The following is a 16955-nucleotide window of genomic DNA, read 5'->3' as shown; positions in this document are numbered from 1 at the left end:
GTTTTCTGTGGGGGAACTCATGCTTTGGGTATGTGGCTCTTCAATCAACCTACTTTTATTTTCCTAGCAATATTAGTAGAGATGTAGAGAAAAGCCTGGAATCCTCCCCCTCTCCCTCATCCTAACTAAAAGGTGACTGATTTTCTTAAATTTGTGCCTCCCTGTGCCTTATACTAGCCCTATGTAGAAGTCTTTCCTTTACTTTTTCTATTTCACAGGGAATGAAAGAGGTGGGGTTATTGTCTCCTGATATTTCCAGAGTATTATTTCACTGCTCACCAATCCCATTGATTTTCTTTTTCTCTTTTTTCTTTGCAGTGCTGGGGATCAAACCCAGAGCCTTGTGCATGCTAGACAAGTGTTGTACCACTAGCTATTGATTTTGAAGCTTGTTGCTGCTACTGTTAACCAAAGAGAATACCTAGATGGGACAAACACTAACCCCAAAGGCATGAATTTCTTATGGTGGACACATCAGTACTCTGAGGTAAATACTGTATCAGGGGACCTTGTAAGAAATGAAAATTGTTATTATTGATTATTTACTTTGTGCCAGACTTTGTTCTAAGGACTTCACATACATTATCTTATTAATCCTTATTTTATTTTATTTTATATTTTGTTCTTAGTTATATATGATTAGGGATCAGGGATGTAGTTAAGTGGTAGAGCATTTGCCTAGATAAGCATGTGTAAAGCCTTGGTTCAAGCTCCCCCCGCCCCCCCCTACACACCACTATTAACATCCTTAGGAATATGGGCTGGGGTTTTGGCTCAGTGGTAGAGTACTTGCCTAGCATGTGTGAAGCACTGGGTTCAATTCTCAGCACCACATAAAATATAAATAAAATGAAGTTATACCCACCTACAACTAAAAAATATATTTTAAGAAAGATCCTTACCAACCTAGATGCCCTTCAATAGATAAATGAATAAAGAAACTGTGGTTTATATACACGATGGAATATTACTCAGCATTAAAAGAGGATAACATCATGGCATTTGCAGGTAAACGGATGAAGTTGGAGAATATCATGCTAAGCAAAGTAAGCCAATCCCAAAACCAAAAGCCAAATATTCTCTGTGGAAAGTGGATGCTGACGCATAATGAGGGCTGGACATGGGGAAAATGGAGGAATTTTGAATTGGGCAAAGGGGATGGGGGAGGGGAAGGGGCATGGGGACAGGAAAGATGATGGAATGAGATGGACATCATGACCCTAGGTACACGTATGACTGCACATATGGTGCGATGCTACATTATGTAAAACCAGATAAATGAAAAGTTGTGCTCCGTTTGTATACAGTGAAACGAAATACATTCTGCTGTCATGTACAACAATTAGAAAAGATTTTTTTAAAGATCCTTATGACCAGTTTGTGAGGGAGATTGAGTTACAAATGAGAAAACAAGGCTCAAAGAGGTGAATACTTTATCAAAATCGTACATCTGGTGAAAGAGTGGTTAAAACCGAGATCTAACTTTAAAGCTTGTTTTTAGAAGCACACTACTACATTGATGACAATGTTGCAATAGAGACAGTGAGCCCCCTTGATCTGTAAGGATCACTAAGTCTATGGTGCTACCTAATCCTCATGGCCATCATTTATGATGACCATATACTAGTCCTTTAAGTGAATGAACCACAATCTACTTAATTTCTCTATTTGGGGCACTTAAGTTGTTTTCAATTTTAAGACGAATCTTGCCCCCACCCGTGTGTGTGTGTGTGTGTGTGTGTGTGTGTGTGTGTGTGTAGCAATTACCATGTTTTAGTGAGGTAATCATAGGGTTTTTTACACCATGATCTTTTAAGTTCCATTTTTACCTGTTTCTTGAATCCAATTAACATCATAAGGACATTTAAAAATAACCAGAATAACACCCCATTCACCTGGTTCCTAGAGGGTTTCCAGGTGGCAGAGGTTGGAGTGTGGACTAAAACCTCTCTCTGTGCTATTTGTTTGGGGCTCTATAGCAGGTGGTTTCCTGCACCATGTGCTCAGCCCCAGCAGGCGCCCATCAGATAAGCAAAGGAAAGAGATTATCCCCCTAGTTTACTACAGACTTTGCTTTAAGCTCACTCACGTGGAAATAATTTACCTGATAGGGGGCAAGAGATTTTGAATAAAATCATCTTATTGTCGTTATTGGTCTCTGTTTTGGGGAGACATTTTAACTTCCCCCATCCAGTGGGCTAGACTAATGATGGACTTAGAGGATCTCTTTTAATGACTGTTTCAGAAATTAAAGATCAAGAAGTTGAAATGCCACTTACATTAGAAACTGCCATTTTAATAGCCCTTTGGATTTCCTCTCCTCCAGCCCTGGAGGACTACTTTGAGCCTCAGGACTGGGCTCAGGTAAGGTCATTAGAACATACACTATAGATAGTTGCAATTGCCTCTGGGGAAAAATTTAAGGGGTGGGCACACTCAAACCTTGCATTTTAAAAGCCAAATTAATGGGAAACACCTATGAGGAACAAAATATTAAACGTGTTTTGGTACTGGGGGTTGAACTCAGGGGCACTCAGCCACTGAGCCACATCTCCAACCCTATTTTGTATTTTATTTAGAGACAAGATCTCACTCAGTTGCTTAGGACCTCACTTTTGCTTAGGCTGGCTTTGAACTCACGATCCTCCTACCTCAGCCTATCAAGCTGCTGGGACTACAGGCATGGGCCACCGCACTTGGCCAAATATTAAATTTTTAAGATACAGGATCTTACAGTGTCACTCCAAGCCATATTGGAGCCAGAAGCCAAAGAAAAATGTGTGCCTATATGCATGTTTTTATACAACTTTGAACAGCTCATTTTTCCCCCAGAAGTAGCTTTTGAAAAAAAAAATTATTGATGTGCTTGCTTCCATTCAACCAAGAAAGTAAAATGATACTAAATCCTATTTAGGGTATAAATAAAATATTTAAAGTTCAAATAACATTGTGTTTTAATACACCTACTTTTAAATTTTTCAGTATGTTTTTCAACTACTTTAGTTTCCATCCTATGAAATAATTGTCGTTCCCCCTGTCTGACATGACAAATTCATCCAACATAGCCGCAAACATGTATTAATTACTATCTGCCTAGCACTGGGCTGGATCCTGGGGGTGATACAAATGCAAGTAAAATAGAGTGGTACTAGGAGAGCTAGGGGAAGAAAATCATCAAATGTGACAGAATGGGGAAAATGTCACAAAAGGAGTTCAGACAATGCCCTCCAGAGCTTCAGAGGAGGGAGGAGCTGCAGGAAACCAACAAGCTAGAGAAGACTTTTTGGAAGAATAACATTTTAGGTAGAAACAGAATGTGTACATGCCTACAGTCTGAAAGAGGCAGAGCTACTGGTCGCAGCAGAATGAGTAGAGGGAACTAGAGGGAGAAGAGATGGTAGGTAGGCTGTTGTGGTTGAAATGTGTCCTCCCAAAGTTCTCCTGTTGGAAATTTAACTCCCTAATGCATATGTTAATGAATTTGGAGTTGGGGCCTTTGAAAGGTAATTAGCATTAGATGAGGTCCTGAGGCTGAGGACCCCATGATGGCATTGTGACTTTCTAAGAGAGACCTGCGCAGCAATCTTGCTTTGTCTTACCACTTGATATCCTCCAGCATGTTGTGATGCTTGCAAGAAGACGGTCATCTGATGCCAGACTCATACTCTTAGATGTCGCAGCCTCCAAAACCATTGGCCAAACAAACCTCTATTCTTTATAAATTCTGCAGTCTGGTATTCAGTTATAGTGATAGAAAATGGACTATGACACGAGGTCAGAAATGAAGACTCCGATAGGGTCATGGAGGATGGACTGCGGAGTCTGATAGCTCCAGGTTCCACTCTTAGCTCCAGTACTTTCTTGCTGGGCTAGTTATTTTGCCTCATTTGGTTTTCCTGCAAAAAGAATGTATGCTGGATATTCTCTGCAGGGCCCTGCAGATCCATTCTGTCTCTACACGTGACTTCCTTGCTTTGATTTCTTAATAGACTATATCAATGGGCTCCCATCCACTCTGGCTTCTGGTTGGCCTGGCCAATGGGAGGTACTATCAGGAGACCTGGGATCATGTGGAGAGTGGGATCAGGGTATTTATTTACTCAGCTTTCTCCTTGCTTCATGTCTGCAGGTAAGCTGTATCCCTCTCTCCTCCACCACCTACAGTTTTGTTTAGGCACAGGTTACCTAAGCCCCAGATCTTTTGTTCCCTCAGCCTAGCGATTGTAAGAGCTTCCCACTGATGCTAGGTTCATCATCCTTTGTCAGTCTCCTTAACCTTGTACAAACTCTCTTTTTTTACATGTTGAGTGTGTCCTCTTTTTTCTGTTAGTACATGGTAAGTGCTTAATAAAGAATAGCCCTTACACTTCCCTGCCTATGTGAAACTTCACATGGTGATGTCTTCTATTGGAAGTCTCTATCCAGATAGCATTTGCAAAGGTCTGCCTGGAGTCCCTGGGTTTGCCCACATGTCAGCAAAAGAGAACAAAGGATTTCTCACTTTGAAGTCAACAGCTGTGCCAGAGTAAATCTCAGGATCAGCTTCTCCAACAGGCAGGCTCAGTGATGCCAGCCAGATAATTATTCCAGGCAATTTCTCCTGCCATTGTCCCCTTGGACTGGGTCCATCATTTTGTCACCTAGTTCAGAAGCTTCAATGAGGAATGGATCAACATTCATTACGAGGGACTGTGTGTTTCTGTTTTGGTTTCTGCTTCTGTCTTTGGATTAGTGCAGGTCAACCACTCCCTGAACTCACAGTCTATAAAATAAAGACCTTGGCTGAGGCTCCTGCTTCCTCCCTCACATTCACATATACCCAGACTGCAGGCCAGGATCTCAGCCATGGGCACCATATCGAGGACCTCCCTGGATAGGGTTTACATTGTCCTGATCCATCAATGGAGAGGAGTTTTCTTTCTGTGAATGTTGTACACCACCAAAATTCATGGCCTGGGCAGGGAGAACATGTTGGTCTCTTTTCCCCCCAAGGAAGCCAGAAATCCCAATTCTGTCCCCTCCCCCTTCATTTCTGGTATCATCACTGAGGCTGTATCTCTCAGAATGGTGCCTTTGGTTGATCCTGTAAGTCTTCAAAGGCTACAAATAATACTTGCGACTCCAGTGATTTTATAGTTGCCTACAAGGTGCATACTTGACACCTACTATGCACTGATTCCTAGAGACTCTTTGTTTATTATTGGCCTTTTACTTTACTGGTTCTCACTAAAGCAGAGCACAGTAACCATGGAGTATTAGGAAGCATGGGAAGAAAATAATGGCACAGATGATCTAAGCTATGAAGAAAGGAAAGGGCCTGCGGATTTGACATGAATTCTCCCACACCACCCTACACTCTCCATTTAACCTGCAAAACCCAACCTTCAGATAAAATCCTAGAAGAATCTGTCAAGTTCTGTCCCAGAGAGACCACACAGACCTTACTTATTACTACCCCACTTGAACAAATAGTGTAGGATTTCCTCAGCTGCTTGTCACTCCTGAGAAAGTAGGGGAAGGCCAGCTGCAATGCAGGCATGGGAGCTACATTTCCTGCCAGCCCTTTCTTTCATTTCCTTTTTTTGGGGGGAGAGTACTGGGCCATGAACTCAGAGACACTTGACCACCACTCCCCAGCCCTATTTTGTATTTTATTTAGAGACAGGCTCTCACTGAGTTGCTTAGTGCCTCACTGTTGCTGAGGCTGGCTTTGAACTCATGATCTTCCTGCCTCAGCCTCCCAAGCCACTAGGATTACAGGTGTGCACCACCATGCCTGGCTACACCACTGTGCCTGGCTTGTCCTTTCCTCTTTTGGTAAAATCAGAGAACAAGAAAAGGCCAATAGGTAGGATGCAATAGCCAAGTGGATAAGCAAGTTCTGCCTGCCCCCCACAAATTTCCAGCCATCTTTCTGCCCATGCTATTTGGTGAGAGGATATGCCTACAGCATGAGGAGTGGGGCCATGGCTTGGGTGACATTGCCTGTCTGCTTATGAGGCATTCTAGGTAGGCAGCATTTGCATTATTTCTGCAGTTTCCAGCCCTCCAGGTCTCTCTAGTGTCCTAGGTCTGGGAAGCCCTCCATTCCTCTCTGCAGAGACAAAGACAAGGACTTGGGATTTGGTCTTAACACTTCTCTAACAATTCCAAGCCCTTCTCAGGTCCATTTGAAAAACTGATCTCTGCACATGTGATCTGAAGTACAGGCATATGAAAAGCAAATAGTCACCCTTGATTCGAGGGAAGGGAGGACTGTTCAAATAGAATGCACAGTGCTTGAAAGCACCCAGCTAACCTACAGTATCATTAAAATTCTGCTTTGGCTGATCACTGGCTCAGTATTGTGTTTCCAAGCAGGTCCTTTTGTTTGCTGTGTCACCATGTCATCCTTCCACTGTTTGCTCCCTTTCTGGAGTTGATGGACTCAGATTTCAGTACGTGCTTCACTACTCCACAGATTTGGAACCGCTGCAATGTTTAGCCCCCCTTTCATTTATTTGTAGTGAGCTTAAACAACTCTTTGAGGAAAAAAAGTAAAGCCTCAGAACCTAATGTGCATTCAATTCTATTTGTGTCACTCCGTGTTCACTTATGATCTTGGCTGATGTACGGACTGGGTTCCTGCAGGGCTGTAATCAAAGTGTACACACTGTTTCACTTAACATTATTGTGTATACACATTTCCATAGATCAACAAAGTCCACATTCTTGTCATCTTTAATGGCCATAGAGAATTCCACTGTGGAACCGAAGCACTTTAGAAGACATCACATTTGCATGATTTTCTATTTGTGGGTGGCACTTCAAAATGTGCTAGCTGTAAAGAGAGCTTTGCTTAACTCTGACCACAAATCAATAACAAGACAATATGAATTAAGTCACATGGGAACTAAATCTCACCAAGTTGAATTTAATTAGTATGTATTGTTACTGGGTAGTCCATTCCCTCTTGGGTTAGGCCTGTCATGTTTACAGGTTTCACTCATTATTCATTCAGCTGACTTTAGAAGACATGACTTGAAACAAACCCTATCTATTTTGATACAGTTCTAAGTGAACTTGACTCTCATTAATCTTCATGACCCCTGTATTCTAGTGGGTTCTTCTGTGTAGCTCCTTTACATTGATACCACAGGGAACTGGATCTGCTTCACTTGCCTCTGAGAGATCATGTCTTTCTGATTTCCTAACTGCTGTGGTCTGACAAAGCTTCACTGACCTTAAGCACCACAAGGCGGCCATGCTAAGAGCTGGCAAGATACTCCAGCACTTTATTAATTCATGTTGCTGCTGGTTAGTCTAAAGATCATTAGGAATAGTTTGCTACTGGCATCACAGAGTGTTTTACTTTAAGGGAGCGATTTTCATTTTCAGACTCAATCTGTTTTGTAGCCCTTGCCAGTTGGAGTTGGTGCTGGGTTCATTTTCCTCTCAGTAAGGGGTAGGTATATGGTCTCCTGCTGGGGATAGACTAGTCCCTTGGACATGATCATTTAAGGCTATTCAAAACTTTGTGACTTACCTACCTTTTCCAGCCAAATTCTACTTTGGGAGATTATACTTCCTATCTGTGACAGATTCTACAGCAGCAGCAACACGTCTGTCATCTTGAAGATTCCATCATTTGCAAGGCAGGTCAGTTGGATAGAGAGGCCATTAATGGGTTTGTTCAAAAGAAACTGCTTTGTAACTGGGCATGGCTGTGTATGCCTGTAATCCCAGTGGCTCGGGAGGCCGAGGCAGGAGGATCTCAAGTTCAAACCCAGCCTCAGAAATTTAGTAAGACCCTAGGCAATTTAGAGAGACCCTGTCTCAAAATACAAAAGCAATAAATCCAAAACATAAAGGGCTGGGGATATGGCTCAGTGGTTGAGCATCTCTGGGTTCAATCCCTAGTACCAAAAATAAAAAATAAAAAAAGAAACTGCTTTGTAGCCAGGAGGTGCACCATGTCCATGGGTGACACAGCACTTCATTTCAGAGCAGTGGAAGCACTTGAGCATAGTAGTCCTCTATACTGAGATGCGCTCTATATCAGTCATCTTTGCATCACTATAACAGAATATCTGGCACAGGATACTTTTAAAGCCAAAAGAAGTTTACTTTTGCTCATGGTTCTGAAGGTTCAAGTCCAAAATGGGGTGGCTGCATGGGTTTGGCTTCTGGTAAAGATGGCACATCATGGTGGGAGCATATATTAGAGCATGTTCTCATATCATGAGCCATGAAGCAGAAAGAGAATTTTGGCATAGTCCCACAGTCCCTTCAAGGTCACATTCCCAATGACCTAATGCCCTTCCACTAAGGCCCCACTTAATAAAGGTCCACAGAACCTTCCCATACTTCCACCCTGGGGACCAAGCCTTTAGATATGGACCTTCAGGTGACACTTATCCAAACCATATCAGATTTCAAAGGAGCTAGGAGACCTAATATGGAGGGTTTGATGACCTGGTCCACAATGAAACTCCTGAAAGGCCATCAATGGGACAGATAATTTTATCTGCAGGCTACAAACTCTCTAAGGCTCATATGTGAAAGACTCTTGTAACAATTGGCTCACACTGACAGGTTACCTGGTTAGAATTAGGGATGCAATCTATGATCAGACTACAGAATTAAGAGAACTGGCCTATATTAAAACAAAGTGCATGAACTTGGATTCCTCTAACTACATTCTAAACAGCTGAACTTACCAGTTACGACTCACAAGCCAACCCTGCTACTGGAAAACCTATTCTTGTACATTTCCTACTGATAACAGGATGTAAGAAACCAGTACAGTGGGTGGTCCAGGAAATTGGTCTTTCCAAGTCTGAAGAGGAAGTAACTTGTGTAGTAGTCCTTCTTAAGAATTGTTTAGTATGCATAGGAACTTTGTACCAACAAGGTTTTATCCCCCTTTTAAATCAATTCATGAATTCATTTAATGATCTCATTTGCCAAAAAATTATTAAGCATGTTATATTTGTCAGCATTTGCACTAGGTTTAGAGGCTATACAGGTAAATAAGGCAGCTTCTATTCTAGAAGGCCTCACATGGAAATGAATACTACCACTACTAATAATGATAATTGCCAACTATTATAATTATTATACTATTGTGACATGGTAAGTGCAGAAACCAAAGCATATACATGTACTATGGGATCACGAATGAAATGACTAATTCAATCTTAGAGCTGAGGCTTGTCAGGAAGAATGTCACAGACTAGGTATTAAGGATTATATGGAGTCACCAGCCAAAGACTAGTACGGATTCACCAGGTTATTGAGATCAGGCAGTTATTCATTTTAATGCAAAAGAAGAAAATGTCTCTTATCATGTTTATATTTTTCTTAACTTCATTTGCATATACATTCATTCATTTAATATTCATTGAGTATGTACTATGTGCTATGCAATATTCTAGATGCTGAAAATACAGCTTTCTATAAAAAGATAAAAATTCCTTCTCTCCTGAAGCATCCCTTTTATAAGTAAGGAGATAGGCAGTAAAGAAATGAGCAAAATACCTAGCATAGTACAGGGTAATTAGTTCTCTGGAGAAAAAGTAGGGAACTGATATGGGGGATGGGGTGCCCACACTTAAAGGCCTTGCTGAGAAAGTGGAGAGGCAAGGCATGAGGCTATGGAGGGAACATGTTCCAGTTAGGCCAGTCAGTATGACTAGGACAGACTGGGAGGGATGGTAACAGGAAATGAGATCAGAAAGGTAATAGGAGGTTAGACCACGGAGAACCTTGTAAAATATAGTAAGGTATCTGGCTTTTTCTCTGAGACAAGAAGCCATTGGAAGTAATAAAATCATGGAAGCTGGTTGTAAATGTCGCTCTCTGGCTTTTGGGTAAACTCCTGCAATGAAACAAGCCTTAATATTTTCCAATGTAAACAATAAAATGTATTTTAAAAGCTTTTTTGCAATAAAGTGAGTTTAAAAACTTACTTTAAAAATACCTTCATGAAGTTAAAAAAATTAAGAGATTTTTATTAAAATCATCTTTTTAGAATCTTTTCTTGCATAACTCAGTATTTTCCTTTAATATAACTTACTTCTGATTCGAATGCCCCTGATATTTTCCCTCCCCTACCACATTTAGAAAAAGCTGAGCATGAGATTACAGATGGGCTGATAAGAATATGAAAAGCACATCACTGAAAATTGTCTCCAAAAAGGGCAGGGAGGAGCACACAAATGGAATGACAGAGAATGAGTGTTTAGGGGATCATTGGAAAACTCTTACAGCTCCTTCTGGCCTCTGGAAAACACTCGTGATGAGAATTTTAAATAGATAGGTCAGTGAGTTGGACAACTGCAAGATTCTATCTTTGAAGACTGTTACTGCTTAAAATTTATTAACACTAGCTGGGTGCAGTGGTGCAAACTACAATCCCAGCAACTCAGGAGACCGAGGCAGGATGATTGCAAGTTCAAGGCCAGCCTCAGCAACTTAATGAGACCCTGTCTCAAAATAAATATGTATACGTATGTGTGTGTGTGTGTGTGTGTGTGTGTGTGTGTGTGTGTGTGTGTATGGCTGGGGATGTAGCTCTGGGCCTCTGGGTTTAATCCCCAGTAGAAAAAAAAGCATTACTAACATAGAATTTGGCATGCTTACAACCACATAGAATCTAAATACATAGTTCAAGTATTCCCATTTGGCACTCCCTAAAAACAATACAGAATGGACAGAAGTGACAGTTCTCTTCTGGGTATTTCTACAAATGGCCACTGAGTGGCAGTCCAGGTAAAATTATCACAAAGTACAACCTTGTTGAATACTTATTTATTAAATGAAACTAACATAATGCTGAGTGTGAAACTATTTTCTGCCATGCGCTCTTCAGGTCTCTGTGTCACCCCAGCGAGCCACTGGAGACAAAGACAGGGTCATTTTTCAGTGGTACGCTATTAGCAAAGGCCACACACCTTTCACAGCCTGTCTGGGAACTGTGTAGGGGTATTGTAAGCAGTTTCCACATATGTATACAGATATGGGTCATGAACATTAATCTGCTAGTGCTATTCAAATGGCACCTAGCAAGTTTCTCATTTAGCTACATAATGTACTCTAAATAGAACTAAACCAATTTGGGAATGCAACCCCACTCAGCAATGAGGTGCAGTGGTAGTGAGAGAAAAGGGAAAGAAATAATGCTGCCCGTATTTAATAGTTGAGATTAAAATAGAAGGGGCTAAAATGGAGGCTATTGAAATTTACTGTTACTTCCTTCTCCATGTTAAGGCTACTACTCATTTTATTAGCTGACCTCTGGTACCCTATTAAAATTTGTAGGTTGTAGTACTTTATCTCTGAATGGCAATCAGATACCAGCATTCCAGGAGATTGAACCCTTGGCCCCTTTCTCTTATACAATCTTTTCCTGGACACTCTCATCCACTTTTTATTTTGGGGAGGATTCCCACCTCCTGATCTGCCCCACCAACTCTAAGATATGTCAACTGGTTGTCCCACAAACACTTCAATCAATATATGACCTGCTATGGGTTCAATTATCCCTCCCTAAATTCCAACCCCTAATAATTCAGAATGTGACTCTGTTTCCAGATAGCAGTATTAGATAAGTGAATTAAAATGGGTTATTAAGATTAGCCCTAATCCAATCTTACTTGTGTCCTTATAAAAAGAGGACATTAGGACATAGAAGTACAGAGGGAAGACCATATGAAGAAGATAAAGAGAGAAGATGGTTATCAATAAGGCAAGGAGTGAGAGGCCTAAGGGGAAACCAAACCTGCCATCACCTTGATCTCCTAACCTCCAGAACTGTGAGAAAGTAAATTGCTGTTGTTTAAGACATGCAGTCTATAGCACTTTTTTTATGACAGTTCTAACAAATTCATACAAACCCAAAGCCAACTCATTTCCCCTATTTCTTTAGTTGATGACATTCGTATTTGCACATCATCCAGGCAGAGTCATCTTAGTGTCCTCCATCTTCTCTTCTCCCTCAACTCCCTTGCTACTTCCATAAAATGGCACTCCAGGATCTGCCAATTCAGTCACTGGAATATCTCCTGAATCTATCTTTTCTATTCAGTCTCATTTCCACCATCTTAGTTCAAACTCACATCATCTTCCATCTCATTCATGCAATAGTTTCTGAGAGGATTTTTAGCCTCTTATCTCTCCCCTCCTCTGTCATTCACTCTGCTACCAAATGGCACTTTAGATGGAAGAAACGAGAGCATGATTATATGCCCATAGGAATAATCCAGTGAAGAAGGAAAAAAGATGAGTCAAGAGAGAAATGGTGCAATTTCTGCCCTAATTATGTGGTGTAGGTGATATGGGAGAGGATCTAGTATACAGGAGTATTAGCTCACAAGAGTGACCTTAGATAGAAAGGCAGACAGTTCATCCGTATTAAACAAGAGAGAAGGTAGAGAACATGGTACAGGTGTAGATAGTGTTGTAGATTTAGTTGCAGTACTTTGTAGATGTTTTCTTCTGAATACTGTTATTTTTTCGATGGACAAGGAAGGGAGGCCATCAGTCAATCACCAGGAAGTGACATGAGTAAGGATGAGTAGAGGTAGAACAGAGGAAAGGTACGAAGTCATCATCTAGGTGTGTGGGAAAGTAACTGGCCTGGAAAAAGATAGCGTGATCCTGGAAAGTGTCCCCAACCACTGGAGGTGTGTGGTCTTGGAGGTGAAACAGCATTTGGCAGAGTTTGGTACTTTTCTCCAGTTATAGTGAGATGCACAGGTATAGATATGGTGCTGGTAGAGAGATAGGTTGAACCATGCTGAGGTTTTGCCAGGTGAGAATAACAAGGACGTGGAGACAAGGGAATGATGTATGTAAACAAGGGAATAGCCATATGATGGACTGTGGAATTTAATGTCAGGAAGAAAGCAAAGATTTGAAAGGCTGAGGATAAGAGTAAATGTAATCAATGGACTTGAGTACATAAAGTTGAGGGATTGTTGGAGGGTTAAGTGAGCTGGAGAGTTAGGAGATGATACCCAGAGTAAGAGACTTGAAACTGGGTGTCTAGTGAGTGGCGGGCATTGCTAGTAAGATTCTGGCATGAGAGGCTAAAGGAACACGGATGACAAGATCATTGGTGAAGGGGAGGTCAAGGAATTGAAAGGCTAGGTGTGGAAGTATCATCTTGAGTATGTTAAAACTACTGGGAGTGCTTGAGTTATAGTTCAGTGGTAGACTACTTGCCTAGCACATATGAGGCACTGGGTTCGATCCTCAGCACCACATTAAAATAAAGGCATTGTGCTCATCTACAACTTAAAAAAAAACACCTACTGGGAATGATAACAGGTATACAGTTTTAGAGACTTGGTGATCCCAGAGCTAAAAACAAAATAAAAAATATGTACTTCGGGCACTTTATAAAAGACTGCACTCAGTCAATACCCACCAAAGCTATTTACAATTTCTGACAATGTCACTTTCATTGTCTGTCATGCTCACTCACTACCTGTTGACTAAAGCCAAACCTATTGTCTTTACTGCTCTGATACATAAAGACTTAGCTAACAGGTACCCATTTGCCAAATCAACTGTCTTCACTAAAGCGTTTTCCCCCTAAAATTTTCCCAATATCAGTCCAGCTCTTTTTTAAAATATTTTATTTTTTAGTTGTAGTTGGACACAATACCTTTATTTCAGTTATTTATTTTTATGTGGTGCTGAGGATCAAACCCAGGGTCTCACACGTGCAAGGTGAGACCACTGAGCCACAACCCAGCCCTCAGTCCAGCTCTTTGAACACATTTAAATGCTTTCAAATATGAGCCTTTGGCATTTACAGACTTAACAGTTCAGATCTCCACCTTCAGGAAAAATCCAGGATATCTATGCCATATAGTGATTTGCAATGCTGTGGAGGCATGAACTTGAATTTCATTCCCTATCAGGCTAATGTGCAGAGTGAGACACCCAATGACCTATACCAGTTGAGCCTCTACAGCTCAGAGCAGGAACTCTTATGAAGCCCAACAAAATTTTCACTCATCCACTGTGAAAAAAAAAAAAGTGCCAATTGAGCTTGCCTAGCATGCATAAGGCCCTGAGTTTGATCCCCAGCACCACCACAAGAAAAAAAAGAGAAAAGAAAAGAAATCCAGCTGCTAGCACTAGCAATGAAAGTGAGCAGAAATGACAGGAGTCTAAGAAATTGATGATTCTTTTGCAGAACAGGGACGTTATGAAAGAAATCACATATTACAGTGACATTTGGGGATTTCAAGGGCTTCCTGTACAGCTGTTCAGAAGAAAGACAAATCTACATATTCTTTCTCAAAACATTTTGTTCTGGAATAGGCAAAACATCCTCTCTACATACCCTCCCAACATCCCCCGAACAAGTACTGTTTTGCAAAGAAAGTACAATAATAAACACCTTATTCATGCAAGAAAAATAAAAATCAATAGTTGGCTCTTCTCTACATCTTATAACAGTAGGTTTCCCTTTTATAGAGATTAGAATAAAATTAGTAATTTTTAGGTCTTGTCAAGCTTGTTAAAATAGGGTTCTACCTGTATAGGAGAAAATCTCACAAAAGCCAAAGAAAGATTTAGGTCAGATGCAGGAGGACTTTAATTATCAGCTATGCACATTTTCAGCTTTTTGTGAAATCCCCGGGCTGCCTGCCCCAGGTAACTACTCTATTATTGAAGTGAGTTGGAGAGGCCCTCTTCAGTGAGAAATTATAATTGGAAGTGTCACTTATCCTAAACTTCTACCCTAAAAGATAAGATCCTGGGCACAAAACCAAGAACCCCATATATTTAGAATATTTTTAAATGCTTGAACAAGGAAGCATGCTTTGGTGGAAGTTTAATGTTCAGGGTTCTCTTGAGACAATATTTTTAAAAAGAGGGCAAATAATAGATACTTGACTTTATTTTAATGATATCTTTGTGGAAATCTCCAAGGTCCTTTCCAGGCCTAAAATCTTGTGATTCCAGGTCTGATTAAACTATTTTAAAGGGCTCACTCAAGAGACAACTACAAATAAGCTTCCTTGGGGGGATTTCTTATGTTTTTATTAGTGCATTATAGTTCACTAGTGTTCATTTTGACACAATCTTATATGCATGAAATACAATTTGCTCCCTTTCAGCCCTCAGTACTTTATCTTCCCCTCTCTTCTTCTCTCTCCCTCTTCCCCTTCCTCTACTCTGAGTCATCCTTTTATTTATTTATAGTTTTGTTTTTTAAATTGGTGTTTTATAGATATATATAGGTGAAATTCACTGCAGTGTATTCATATATGTGCATAGCATAATTTGGTCATTTTCATCCTACCATTCTTCCTTGGTGGGGGGTTCTTTAATGATCAATTAATCTGTATTGTAAGAAATGTTAAGACAACATCTTGAACTACTTGGTATCTACCACGGGGTCTATCAGGCTATCAGGAAGTTAGGCCTATAAAATTTTCTCTACTTATAACCTCTGTTGATGAATTACTTGAGAAAAATGAAGTTGGGGGTACATTCTCAGATAAATTAAAGACAAAGGATTTCCTTATCACTAGACTTGCTCAATGAGAAATGCTAAAGGAATTCTTCAGGTTGAAATAAAAGGAGTCTAAAACAGTAATTCATACCCTCATGAAGACAAAGACTTCTGGTAATGGTAAATATATGAACAAATAGTATAAAAGCCAGTGTTGAGCCAGGTGTAGTGGCTGCACACCTGTAATCCCAGTGGCTCGGGAAGCTGAGGCAGGAGGATCGTGAGTTCAAAGCCAGTGTCAGCAACTTAGGGAGGCTCTAAACAACTTAAAATACAAAATGGGGCTGGGGATGTGGCTCAGAGGTTGAGTGCCCTTGGGTTCAATCTCCAATACCAAAAAAAATAAATAAAAATAAAAATCCAGTGTTGTAATTTTGTTTAGTAACTCTGTGTTTTCTATGAAGTTTAAAAGATGAATGCACAAAAATGATTATAAATCCATAGTAATGACTACACAATTATAAAGACATTATTTGTGATATCAATAATATAAAATGTATACAGGAACAGATGTATAGGAGTACAGTTTTGCATACAATTTAGGTTAAATGGTATCAATTCAAAATAAGAATTTTATATCTTCCTTTTGTATAATCCTATGGTTAACACAAAAAGAATACATATAGACTATACATAAAAGCAAATTAGCATATGCCACTACAAAAATTTAAATAAATGCAAAGGAAGGCAGTAATGATAGAAATGAGGGATAAGAAGTTCTGTTTCTACATGCTAAAAATGAACAATCTGAAGAAGAAATTAAGAAAATATACAATATTAAAGAATAAAAAAACACTTAAGGAGATGAGAGGGAAGATGGCGGCGAGGGGAGTGCATTGCCCCCGTGTGCTGCTTCACTGTGTGGGAGTATGACAAGTCAGGACGGCTAAAGGATATCTTGTTAGGAATTTCCAGCAATAGTGGGGTGCTCCGGAACCTGGAGGAAGGATTTCCATCGCACGAGGATCGGCTACGGGGACTCAAACGCGAGAGGTTTGTCGCAGGGAGGGTAACACTGCTTATTCAGCAAACCGCCCCGCGGCTAGAGTCTGCAGCGCGCGCTGGGAAACGAGGAGATAGCGGCGCAGGGATACAGCGCTGCAGTTTCTGCCAGCCGTGCAAGCACTATACTCAGGGCTGAATTCTGGGTTCGAGACGGGGGAAGGAAGCGGTCCATCTCGGTTCTCCACACCGGTCAGACCACAGAGGAGGCCAGCAGCCACCATGTTGGAAAGCTGACGTCACCATCCCTGTTTTCGACTGACCGCAGCTCATTCAGCCATAGAACAGGTAATTTCAGGCTGCCATTCGCCTGTGGCTTGCAGACAGCTTGCTCAGGTTCAGTGCCTGGGTGCTTCTTAGAACCTGATCTTATCGGAGCGAACACCGAGCGCGGGGCGGCCGAGTTCCGGCTCCCAGAACCGCCCTGGCCCAGGGC

At 40.9% G+C, this 16955-nt stretch overlaps 1 long non-coding RNA gene across 1 annotated transcript in view; it reads left to right on the top strand.

Moving 5' to 3' along the window:
* Positions 1–323: 323 nt before the first annotated feature.
* LOC125614228 overlaps positions 324–16955 on the top strand; it is a 35620-nt gene continuing 18988 nt past the window's right edge. The window contains exon 1 of the long non-coding RNA XR_007344834.1: positions 324–487. This is a non-coding gene — a long non-coding RNA (uncharacterized LOC125614228). The remainder of the gene's footprint in view (positions 488–16955) is intronic.

The sequence above is a fragment of the Marmota marmota genome, unplaced genomic scaffold (assembly GCF_001458135.2).
Source record: "Marmota marmota marmota unplaced genomic scaffold, marMar, whole genome shotgun sequence".
Taxonomy (NCBI): Eukaryota; Metazoa; Chordata; class Mammalia; order Rodentia; family Sciuridae; genus Marmota; species Marmota marmota.
Note: the sequence above shows the minus strand (reverse complement) of the source record. Positions and strands in the feature narration are given on the sequence as shown.